The sequence below is a fragment of the Pelodiscus sinensis genome, chromosome 1, assembly GCF_052426305.1.
Source record: "Pelodiscus sinensis isolate ZL-2025 chromosome 1, ASM5242630v1, whole genome shotgun sequence".
NCBI lineage: Eukaryota > Metazoa > Chordata > Testudines > Trionychidae > Pelodiscus > Pelodiscus sinensis.
This window is the reverse complement of record NC_143052.1, coordinates 151972320-151984674: the sequence shown is the minus strand read 5'-3', so window position 1 is coordinate 151984674 and position 12355 is coordinate 151972320. Positions and strand designations below refer to the sequence as shown.

General features: G+C 41.8%; 1 protein-coding gene across 30 annotated transcripts in view; it reads right to left on the bottom strand.

Moving 5' to 3' along the window:
- ZBTB20 (zinc finger and BTB domain containing 20) overlaps positions 1-12355 on the bottom strand; it is a 715034-nt gene that overhangs the window by 442181 nt on the left and 260498 nt on the right. For 29 of the 30 annotated variants that reach the window (XR_012897271.2, XM_075906071.2, XM_075906010.2 and 26 more), the window contains one exon: positions 7049-7124. The exons of the other annotated variant lie outside the window; for it this stretch is intronic. The gene's annotated coding sequence lies outside the window, so the exon portion shown is untranslated. The remainder of the gene's footprint in view (positions 1-7048; positions 7125-12355) is intronic. 30 annotated transcript variants of the gene reach the window in all.

Sequence of the window (12355 nt, the reverse complement as noted above, 5' to 3'; positions counted from 1 at the left end):
ACCAGGAGAGCATGTTAGAGATATTAGGAAAACGGACCAAATGAGAAACGGATTTTCCATTTCTATCTTTCCCAAGGAACATGGAAGCCACCTGTCCCAGGCAACCACTATGAAAATGGTACTAGAAATTCTTTAATTCAGGGCTTGATCCTGCAGCCTTTATTATCATTCATGTCCCCAATGAAGCCTACACAAATGAGTTAAAGCTGCAGGATCACAACCTAAGAGGGCTCATTTTCAGCAAGGGTTTGCAGTAATTTGGCATGCAATTCCCATCATTGCTGCTGGGAAATGCATGCCTAATTCCCTGAAAATGTGCTGCTGCTAAGAGTCACAGGACTCCTGATTACTTCTTGCCAGTCTTAAAGAGATTAGATAAGCTTCTTCCATCTTATAAAAGGCTTTCATTATTCAACATTTCCATGAGAACAGTATATGGAACTGGAATGAGACTTTTTAACAATACTTTATAGGCATCTTTAAAAAAAAAACCCCCACCAGAGAAACCAATTGGTTCAAAAGATTTGTTAATGCCATTTCTGATTCAGGGATGCCATCAATATTACTGACATTGAAAACATCTTGCAAAGCCAGACCCTGTTCCAAAGCCCTTTAACAACACATAGCCATCTGACAACTGCTTTCCATTTCCAATTGTGCTTCCCTGCTGCCATTTCCAGCAGGCTCTGTGATGGGTAGGGCTGCAGAAGCAACAGGTTAGGACGAAGTTGTTCCATTTAAATGGAAGATATGGGGAGCTCTGGGATGATGATCAATACAGCACAAAGTATTCTGGAAGCAGACTTCTGTCACTAGAAAATACAGGCATTTTAAAACACAGTCCATGAGAACATTTCCTGTCAGAGCTGAAAAGACTAGGCAGAGTTTGTATTGGCACTAGAGCTGCTGATGTGTCAATGGCTGAACTCCCCAAAGGACTCTTAGAAAAAGGGAGAGGGCAACATTCTGATTCTCATTACACCAGTAATGCAAATTACTGAGACTGATGGATTTACACTGGTGCGACTGAGATAAAAATCTGTCCCAGAAATTATATTGCTGAGGAGGTGTGCTGGTGATGGGTGAGATACAAACAGAGGATCTGATCGAGTGCTAGGATGAGTAAGCGCTACACCACTAGTGGAGGATCCTGCTTTGAGTGTTCATGTATCTCACATATCTGAGGCTTTGACATTTATGGGGATTTATTTAACTATCTCCATCCTAGTCTGCCAAATGCTTGCACCAGTGTAAACCCAGAATAACCATACTGCTTTCAGTGGATTCACTCCTGATTTACACTAGACTAGTTTCTGAATTTGGCTTTATGTGTTGAGAAGAAGAAATCCATTTATAGAAGGGCTGGCAAATGCCAGCATGTCTGTGTCAATTTTTCTTTTTGTAACTGCTTATCTAATAGCATCTCTGGCTATAGATTAACTTTCCTTGCTCAATGTTCTTTAGTCTTTCATCTCCTGTGAAGTGAGACCAGCAAATGCTTTGATAAGTGGAGTGAAAGATTGTCTCGTTTCACTGTAGCCTTTTTAAGTGTTGAAATGCTACAGTATTTTATAACTTACTAAAACAATACTGCTCAGGGACTCAACACTGAAATCCCTACGCCTTCTAAAGTGAGTGAATCACGACCAATATCCCTACGCCTAACAGAGCAACTGTACACTAGAGAGCTGTTTTCTTCTCTCTACCTAATGTAGCAAACACACCACTAAAACAAAAGCTGCATGCTACAATATACTTTCTGCACTTAAGTACAGTCTTAAGGAACGCCAGATATCTAAAACAAAAAATGGATGATGGATATAAATAACGTTCAGTCCTAACTGCTATTTCAGTTGACTTGCAGATGACTGATTAAAGCCAACCTGAAAACAAACAGAAATATCTACTAGGTTACTAGAGTTCCAAGATTATTGTACCCAAAATGGTCTCACTATTGTTCTTTTCAGGAAGTTTAGCTGGAGATTCAAATACAACAAAGAGCCAATCATGAAGTTGCATAATCTCCTGAGAAATTGCTTTTTTTGTAGAAAAGGATTACCATAAGCCCTGATGCATATTTATTCTTCTGATCATCCTCTGTATTTGTGCCATATAAATTATGACCATGTCTCATATCAGAAGACTTACAATAAGATGATTTTTAAGGAAGAAACAAGTAACTTTGTATTTTTCTTATTTAATCTGAAGTTTAAGGACCAGATATCCCAGTAGTGTAAATCAGCATTAGTTCACTAAATTCAGTGAAACTGTGCAGAATGGCATTATCTAGAAATCTGGACCTCAACGTCTACACTAACACCGTCCCCATCTTTGTCTCAGAAATGCGGTATAGAAGTTGTCACTGCCCCTTCAGTACAGAATTGAAGGATACCACCCCACAGAAGGATAAAATTTTCAAAAGTCCCTAAATCCCATTTAAGAGTCTAAACTGAAATCAAATGGAACTTGGATTCCTAAGTCACTTATGCACTTTCAAAAATTGTACCCTAGGTCAGAAGATGCAACAAAACAGACTTGTACCTTCTCAGCCCAGGAACTAATAACTGCCAGGGAAAACAACACGTCTCAGGCATACAATTTTGGTTAAAACGGTACGTTACAAGAGTGGTGAGCAGATGCCCATGTCCCCCAAGTGCTATGATTCTCAATGCACTGTGAAGGAGAACCTGAAGGATACGTTAGGGTTGACTATTGCTCCAAAATATTTTCTTCTTTTACCAGCACTCCTATAGTGGAAGAGGCCCTTCTTAGCCCTGACATTCTGGGATGCCTGCAATCCATATCACTTTGGTTTGGGTTCTAACAGTTCATTTCCTTATGCCTGCAAGCTCAGTTGAACTTACGAAAATTCAAACTGTCTTATGTCTGTTTCATACATCATCAGCAAACATAATTAATAGACAAAATGAATTTGTTCTTTGTAATTTGGAGGCTATGCAAATGTCTCTGCTGTACAGAACAGAGGAGGGGATAAAGTTTGGTAAGCAAGGTTAATTCAGCATGGAGGAAAGTATGAAGACAGACAAACAAAGAAAGGATGTTTGCAATAAAATAATCAACAGTGAGGAGAGTGACATAGGAAGTACTTTTGTAAATTACAATTAGCCTTGATGCCTTTGAGTGACAGAAGAAAACAAAGACACAAGGCAGTTATGAAAGATCACCCCAGTGAGCGCCTATATCTCCATCCCAGGTGTTTTGTGCACACAAGGTATTTGTTAACAATAACAATAATAACAATAACAATTAACACTTCTAAAAGCTTGACAAGCACTAACTAAAGTGTTCACATAGGTATGTCAGTATTATCCATGCCTTAAAATGGACATGAAAAGTGAACTCCAGAGAGGTTAAGTGACCTGTTCAATGCCATGCATGTCTCCATCAGGATAAGAATACAGGATCACTTGGCTGTTAATCCTGCACTCAGACCACTAGGCCACATATGAGCTGAAATTTTTCAAGGCAGCACATACATTAAAAATGTATCTACTGTATGCAATTCTTATAAGTCTCAGATAAGGGAAACATGGTTAAATCCCTAGACACTGCTTCGAAAAATTTATCTCACACCCGTGCATGTTTTGAACAATTTTAGTTCATATGTACAGCATCTTTCCTCTGTGCAAACATCTGACTTCGTTACTGCTCAAGCTTACGGAAAGCAAATACAGTAAAACTCCAATAATCCAGCAACCAATTGTCCAGCATTCCCGATAGTCCGGCATCAAAATGGCAAGCACTCCTGACAGAACCCAGAACTGCTCAGGTCAGCCACTCTCAAGTGGGTTACAGCAGAGTGGAGAAGTGTTTTGCTCCAGGGAAAGGGAAGGGGAGGGGTATTGGGTTACTCACGGCATCACAGCCAGCTGATTGAAAAGCCGGCTGCTCAGCACACGTGCCCCAGCGCCTGGTAGGAGATGTGTGGCTGTACTGGGACCCAAGCATAAGGTTGGGGTGGGGGAGTGGGATCGTATTACAGCAGGGAGGAGAAGTGTTTGGCTCCGGGGAGGGGCAGGGGCAGGGGAAAGAGGATTGGGTTGCGCATGGCATCCCGGCCAGCTGATTGAAAAGCTGACCACTCAGTGCACGTGCCCCAGTGCCTGGAGGGAGACGCGTGTCTGTACTGGCAGCTCCGGGACCCAAGCATAGGTTGGGGGCGGGGAGGGGGAATTGGGTTGGGAGTATGCAGTGTCTCCTGATACTCCATCATATCCTATAATCTGGCACCACCTAGGTCGCAAAGGGGCTGGATTATCGGAAGTCTACTGTACCTGGAACAGAGACTGCTCTTCATAAAGGGCTTGATCCTCTTAGGTGTAGCCCTGATACACCAAAGTAGTTAATCATGTGCTTAAAGTTAAGTATGTGAGTAATCTCTTTGACTTCAGTGAATAAATGTACACCATTAAGTATACATTTAAACACATTGCTGGACTGGGCCCAGAGTGGTCAGCACATTGCAGGTTCAATCTCCCAGCCATTTCCTCTGAATATCATGTCTGTACTTCCTTTAGAACGCCCACTTTTCAGGTGACTGTTGGGCAGACCATCAGTTGCATAAATGGGCATAAACTCCATGGAAGTCAACAGAGTATATGATTTACACCAGCTGAGGAGATGATCCACATTCTGAACAGTAAGATAATGTAGGGAAAAATAGCCTGGGAATCATCTCTCCAGTCTCCAAATTTTAATTTTTTTTTAAATAAGTAGTTCTCTATTTATAGGAAAGCCATATATTGGGATTGGTCTCATCCCAGATCTCAGAAATTAGCAGCCACTGTTCACAATGAACTTCAGTAAGAAACAACACAAAACTTCAAAACATCACTATACATTATAATTGTTTTATGTTACTGCCTACATGGCCACCAAATGTAACAGTAATATCCAGATTTCATTGTTATGATTTGCATATCCAACTATAAAAGTCCCTTCACCATGCTCATCACAGCGTGAGAATAATAAAGCACAGAGATCCTAATATATTTCCAAGGTGGGGCTGTATGCTGAGGCTAGGAGCATTTTGGTGTTTTCAGGCATAATACTTCCGAAAAATGAATTATGGAAGTAACCTGGAGAAAAAGATAATGCATGCCATAAAGGAGAAGTTTAGCTAGGAATGTTTGATAGAGGAAAAGGAAAGACTGAATTGTGTTGAACAAAGAAGGCTGGGGAATCAGGATTCTTTGTCCTATTCCCAATTCTAGCACTGATTCGCTGTGTGACCTGTAGCAAATCACTTAACCTTTCTGCCTCAGTTTCCACATCAGTAAAATGTAGATACTTATGTTCTATTTCTGCAGGTCAGATCCACATTTACCTTTAAAATTGTTTTCCTTAATAACTGATTTCTTGATCTACTTTCCAAGTGATATAGCCCACTCAGCTGGCGGACAATCACCAGGGCCATACACTGCTACACAGTACTCTGCCTCCCTGCTCCATGCAGAACCCAGTGACCATCTGTATCCCAAAGGTTCAAAGAACTAGCCCTAATTCACTTATTGAGCTATTAACTTTTGCTAAGAAAATGTCTAATGTATTCCAAGCAAAATTCTCTTGATTATTATTTTATAATACAGAAGGATTTACAAAAGGGCTTTTAGATTCAGTGTTCATGCATTCCAAAATGTTTTCCCCCAGCCCATCCTCTCTGCCCCCCACAAAGTGTTGTACCATTAGTACCACTAATTCTATAAATATTTTTAACTGAGATCATAGGCTCAGAGTTACAGTGATGACCATGGTGGCCAAGGGTACTGCTTATGGTAGGATGTTAAGAACTACGAGCAGAAAATTTTAAACCCAATTCACTTGCCACAGCCTGCAGTTAATGCCTAGTACTTAACAAAACAATGGCATGCCCCTGCCAGTAATGTAAAAACACAGTGGATTGGTGCCGGAATGGCACAAACTGACTCACTGACTCATGCCTGGCATTCCATTCCTGGAAGGGGTATTATGTACCCGCAGTATGCTGTATCCTTCAGCTAGTCTCCAAAGTATATTCATTAGAGTTAAAAGGGGGTGAAAACCCCTTATGTAACACTTAACACACTGTAACACTTTGTGCTATTAAACAAAGATACCGCTTGAGAAGAATTAAGAAGCTTCTGGATTTCATTACGAAATGTATATTTTGATCTTAAATGAGAAAATAAATCGATTGTGCTTTTTAGTATTTCAAATCTTTTATTGCCCAACTAAAATCCCTTTCCCCCTATCACCTTTAAGATTTTGTTTTGTTTCTTTTTTCTTTTTAAACTTAGAGCATCTGAATCTTTTACATTGTCTGGTCATTCACTTGCCTGTGATTCAGGCACTGAACCTCCAACTACTAATTATTCTTTAGAGTACATTGACAAAACAGCTTCTAAATAAGCATAGAGCAGATTGATATAGACTTTGACAAGCATTTATGGACTAATAGGACTCTTAGAGACAACCTCATCTCTCATTCGAAAACATAAGAAACGTTATTTTGACTGTTTACTAGCACAACAGGGAACACACATATGCCCATTCACAAAAGATTTATGCATTTCTGATCCCATCCAATGTCCTCAGGCAAATGAATACTATTGTGATGTCACCAGAAACTTTCTCTTTCTTTCAATTATTCTTATAACAAAGGACAAAAATGTCTAATGACATCACAAAGGAGAATGAATTCTATTTCTGATGCCATCAGGAACCTTCTACTTCCCATTATTCTGCACCAAAGTGCAGGAATCCTTGGTGACAGGATGACAGAAAATGTATGTCAAATGGGACAAAGCTACAGAGCATTCCTAATAAAATTCGAAACAGCCAGCAGAAAGAATTAGCAATTTGGGATTTGACATAAAACCTGGTAAAGACCTAGCACAACTTCCTTTAAAAAAATGTCATTTAAACTTGTAAATCCCATCCAAGGGCACTCTGACCTTTATCCATGTCCAGTTACTGTGCTAACACTTTTATTGTGTGTGCTGTATTCAGAGAAATACTGACAAAAGGTACCGGAAAAGCTTTTACTTACAGGAATGCAGTGCAGCTTAATCTTTTTGTTTTTAAGGTGCAGTGATTTCAGCATCTAAAATGTAACTTCAGGCAGTCTGAAAAGAAACAGGTTAAAATCTCTTTCAGTTATAATTGGTATTTCAGATTTAATTAAAAATTAAACTTTCATAATGTTTCACCATCCAAAGCAATGCATTATCAGTCAAGCGTGGCTTTTTTTTTTTTTTTTTTTTTTTTGGTTAAAAAAAGCTCTTCCCAGAGTAGTCTGTAATGAAGAAAGAGGGGGGAAAAAGGCAATTCACAAAAGCAAAATATGCCTCTGCATTAAAGGATCTCAGAATAACATGGAAAGAAACCTCCTGCCCCTTAATTTCAACAATCTACCTTCTAAAAGGAAAATCAGGCATAACAATTAAAAATGACAGAAAGACAACATCACATACCGATGAATGTGGAAAAAATGTTAATTTCAGCCAAATAAGGAAACTGTTAAGACCAGAATGTACAAACTGAAAGAGAAAATATGATTTTGAATAATGCTAGCCAAAATATTTTTAAAATCCATTCTACAGCACATAGGACTTTCAGACAATTGTACAGAGAGGAAAAGAAAGACAGGCAAATTTGAAAAGAGGAAATGTGTTGTACAAGGTGTAAAAGGTACGGGACCTATGTATCCTTTTGCTAAAGGATACACCACAGCTGACTTGGTTGTGAAGTTTTTTATGTTGTAACATCAATGCCCTTTTACTGTGCAAAAATTAGATCACAAAGTGATAGCTATCGACATGCACACCACTTGAACAGATGCAAAATCAAAAACAACTTTTATTTTTCAAATAACAGTTGGAATAACATTAAAAACTCCAAGGGTTACATCATAAGCATGAGTTTAAATGTCATTAGAGCATTTAAAATTAATGGGTTTTTTTCAGAAGTAAAACCTCTGAAACAAAAAACCAAAACACCACCCTCCCCAAAAAGGAAAAACCCAGCAATCCAAATGTGAAAAATTATTAATAAATTACAATTTGGCATTAAGCGGGATGGTTTGGGGCTCACAGTAACAAAACTCATTTTTAAAGATGTAAAGTTTTAATGGAAATAAAAACAAACAAGTACATGTCTTGGTTAAATTATTTTATTTTGAATATATGGCAGTGGAACTTTTAAAATGTATACATTCACAAGAAAATCTGTCCTCTTCATTAGGAGAATACAGACAAAGACCCAATTTATAAACTCGGGGTCTGAATCCAGATTCATACTTTGAACATGTCAGAGATCCAGGGTTATTCAAATGTAGAGTTTTAGTTTAGGCCTGCTTCTAATACAGTAATGGGGAACCTTGGTTAGGTCAGGGACCACTGACCCACAGAAAAATCAGCTGGGGGCAACACACAAGTGAGATGCAAAAAAAAAAAAAGAAAAAAAAGAGAGAGATAAAAAACCCCAAATCCTCACTGAAGTGGCCCCCAACTGAGAAGGAGAGACAATCTCCACATTCCCCATACACACCAGTGCCTAGGGGAGCCCAAGCTAGTAGATTTTGTGTGTTCCAGCTCCACAGGGGCATTGCAGGAGGGCCGGAGTGCCAGCATGAGCTCTCCAATGATGGGGAAAAGCCCCAAGCCTCCGGGGCCAGATCCAGAAAAGTCAGGGGCCAACATCCAGTCCCCGGGGTTTAGGTTCCCCACCCCTGCTCTAATAGAAAGTATGGATTTCTAGACACCATTAACTGCTTCTTAGTCCTGGAACACACAAAGAGAGAGGTAATATCTGATTCAATCCTAAGTGGAGCACAGGATCTGATCCAAGAGGGGAATATAGCTCTATGGCTAAATAATAGCAACCATAATGTAATGTAAAGTAATTTAATATCCTTATAGGGAGGTGATACCTTCATCTACACAGAAAAGGGGAAGCTAGTGAAATGAAAATTAAAGGGAACCTGAAGAGTGAAATACCTAACCAGTGCCTAGAAACTATATAAAACACCACAAATAGAGAATAAAACTAAATGTACAGGCAGTCCCCGGGTTACGTACAAGATAGGGACTATAGGTTTGTTCTTAAGTTGAATTTGTATGTAAGTCGGAACTGGCTCCAGATTCAGCGGCTGCTGAAACTGATCAGCGCTGACTACAGGAAGCCCTAGGCAGAGTTGCTCTGCCCCCGGCTTCCTGGAATCAGCCGCTGATCAGTTTCAACAGCGGCTGAATCTGGACTCCTGGGACAGAACAGCTGGGGCGCTGCCGGGTAGGTCCCCACAGGACCAACCCAGCAGCACCCCAGCTGCTCTACCCCAGGCGTCCCGCAACAAAAGCCTGGTCTGCTGGGGGGGGGGGGGGCGCACTAGCTGCGCCCCCTCCCCTCCCAGCAGACCAGGGAGACCCGAGCAAAGCCGTGGAGGCGCAGAGGTCCCGCCGCCTCTGCTCTGTCTCCCTGCTGTGCTGGGGGACTCCCCTCACTGAAGTGGCCCCCAACTGAGAAGGAGAGACAATCTCCACATTCCCCATACACACCAGTGGCTAGGGGAGCCCAAGCTAGTAGATTTTGGTCCCCCGCCTCTGCGGCTTTGCTCCAGTCTCCCCCCAGCTGCTCCGGAGTCCCCCCCAGCACAGCAGGGAGACCCGAGCAAAGCCGCACAGGCGGCGGGACCCCGCTGCCCGTGCGGCTTTGCTCCTTTGCCCCGGAGCAAAGCCGCACAGGCGGCGGGGTCCCCCGCCTCTGCGGCTTTGCTCCTGTCTCCCTGCTGTGCTGGGGGGGACTCCGGAGCAGCTTTTCTCGCCCCGGGAGACCCAGAGCAGCTTTTCTCGCCCCGGAGGACGCGGTGGCGGGACCGGTGCGCTCTGGGAGGTCCCACCGCCCGTGAGCTCCAGAGCGAGAAAAGCCCCGTTCGTAAGTGCGGATCCGACATAAGTCAGATCCGCGTAAGTCGGGGACTGCCTGTATATCTCAAATATAAAAATAAAAAATCAGGAGACCAAAAAATGCCATCATGGTTAAACAGCAAAGTAACGGGCAGATAGAGGCAAAAGGCATCCTTTGAAAACTGGAACTCACATCCTACTTTACCCGGAGGATACCTGATGTAGCACCAAAGCAATCCTGTCAGTTACAGATGAGTAAGTCTAATTTTGATACCAGGCAAATTGGGTTGATACTACAGTAAAGAACACAATTATCAAACCCAAAGATGAACAAAATATGTTAGGGAACAGTCAACATGGCTTTTTTAAAGGGAAACCATGCATCACCAATATACCACAATTATTTTAGGGGACCAAGAAGATTGTGGACAAGGGTGATCCTGCTGACACAGTATACTTGGACAAGAACCAGGGGTCCCCCAATGAAATTAATAGGTAGCCAGTTTAAAACAAACATAAGGAAGAATTTCTGTATCCAGTGTACTGTCAACTTGTGAAACACATTGTCAGATGATGTTATGAAGACCAAAAATAAAACTGAGGTAACCCCCGCCCTCCCAAGAATTAGAAAATGTCACCCATCAATGGCTATTAGTCAAGATGGTCAGAGATGCAATTCCATACTCTGGATATCACTAAACCTTCAATTACTAGAAACTGAGACTAGAGGACAGGGATAAACACTCTGTTCTGTTCATTCTCTCTGAAGCATCTGGCATGGCCACTATCAGAAAACAGGATTCTGAGCTAGATGGACCCCTGGTCTGACCTAAAATGGCCATTCTTATGGATCTCTCCAGTCCTCATAATCACAAAACAGTAAAAGGAGATGGATTCTCTCTCAGGATTGCAGGAGTTTCTGAGGGAGAGGCTGAGTTTGTTATGTGTTGTGAGCACTAGCCATGTTTCTGTTGTGTATGATTTGGTTTTGTTATTTGTTGTTATTTGCTTTAATGGTGTTATTGGTTCCCCATCCCCTTTTCCTTGCAGGGACTAGGGGAGGGAGGTTTTTCTGCTTCAGAGGGGTTTAGCAGTTTGATGCACAAGCATATTTGTTGCATGCTGCTGTCTCTTGCACTGTGGAGGATGTGTTGTGGAGTGTAGGTAAGGTTACTGGCTGTGCTAATATAAAATCTGTCTCTTGAATGAGCAAATTTACAGAGATTTTCTTGGCCCAAGAGTAGTTTGTCTATTGTTTGGTACAGGAAGGACTCTGGACAAAGGAGGCTTTTCTTCAAGTTTTTCCCTTGTTTATGCCCGCTTCCAAAGTAGATTTTTCCAATGTCTCCCATTCCTTCACAATGAGACACCAGTGTCTCATCTCTCTCATTATGGGAGCTATTTCCTGCTATTAGGATGATTCCATGAGCCTGCAAGAACCCAAATATGGGGCATTACAGCACCAGGGTTCTAAATACCCTGGACAGCCCTTGAACTAGGTTTTAAAGCACCACATAGATGGGGCAGATTTTATTGTATTTGCTACCTTTGAAAACATGAAATGTTTTGTGTGGTGACCCTGATCCTGGCCTGTTGGCTTGGGAGCCCCTGGTAAGAATGTGGAACCTTGGGATGGTGGGGGGCAGTGTTGGGACATCCAAGGGGACAGCAGGAGACAGAGCGTGAATGTGCATTGCCAGATTTTGTGTTCCCTCACTACTGCTGTACATTGTTTGCCATTCCCCAGAGAAAAGCACTCCCCATATTCTCTCTTGTGATTCCTTCATGTGACCTGGACAGAAGTTAGTCCTGGAGTATGGGGTGCCCCTCCTTGCAGAGGAAGCAGAGAGAGATTCTAGAGATGGGGGTGAAAAACAGATCAATGACATGGATTTATGCCTATTTCTAAAAGAGCTAAGACTTTGCTGGCCCCTGACTTGCAGGAAGTCGATGAGGATAGAGCTGTGTGCTCTGTGAAGAACAGTGTTGGGTAAGCACTACCAATTGGCATTCCCTGTGAGATACTGTTCTCTGCAGATTTGGTGAGTCCTCAAACCTGGGCCTGTATGCTTGTAGGGATGATGCTGGATCCCAGCCTGGGGCTGCGCTGCTCTTGGGAAAACAGATGTGGTACCTGATCACACAGAACTCTCCTTTTTGAGGATATGTCTATGCTGCAGAGGTTTTTTTCAGAAAAATGGCCATTTTTCTGAAAAAAACTTCACTTATGTCCACACTGCAATTGCATTCTTTTAAAAATATATATAGAAAGAACAGAGGGTTTTTTCCGACATTGGTAAACCTCTTTCTACAAGGAAGAAATCTTCTTCCATATGAGCACTTTCAGAAAAGGTATGTATGGACAGGGAAGAGGGAGTTCTTTCAAAAGAAGAGGAAAGAGGAAAAAGCACAAGTGACCTGGTGGCCACTCCATCCATAGTAATCACAGCTTA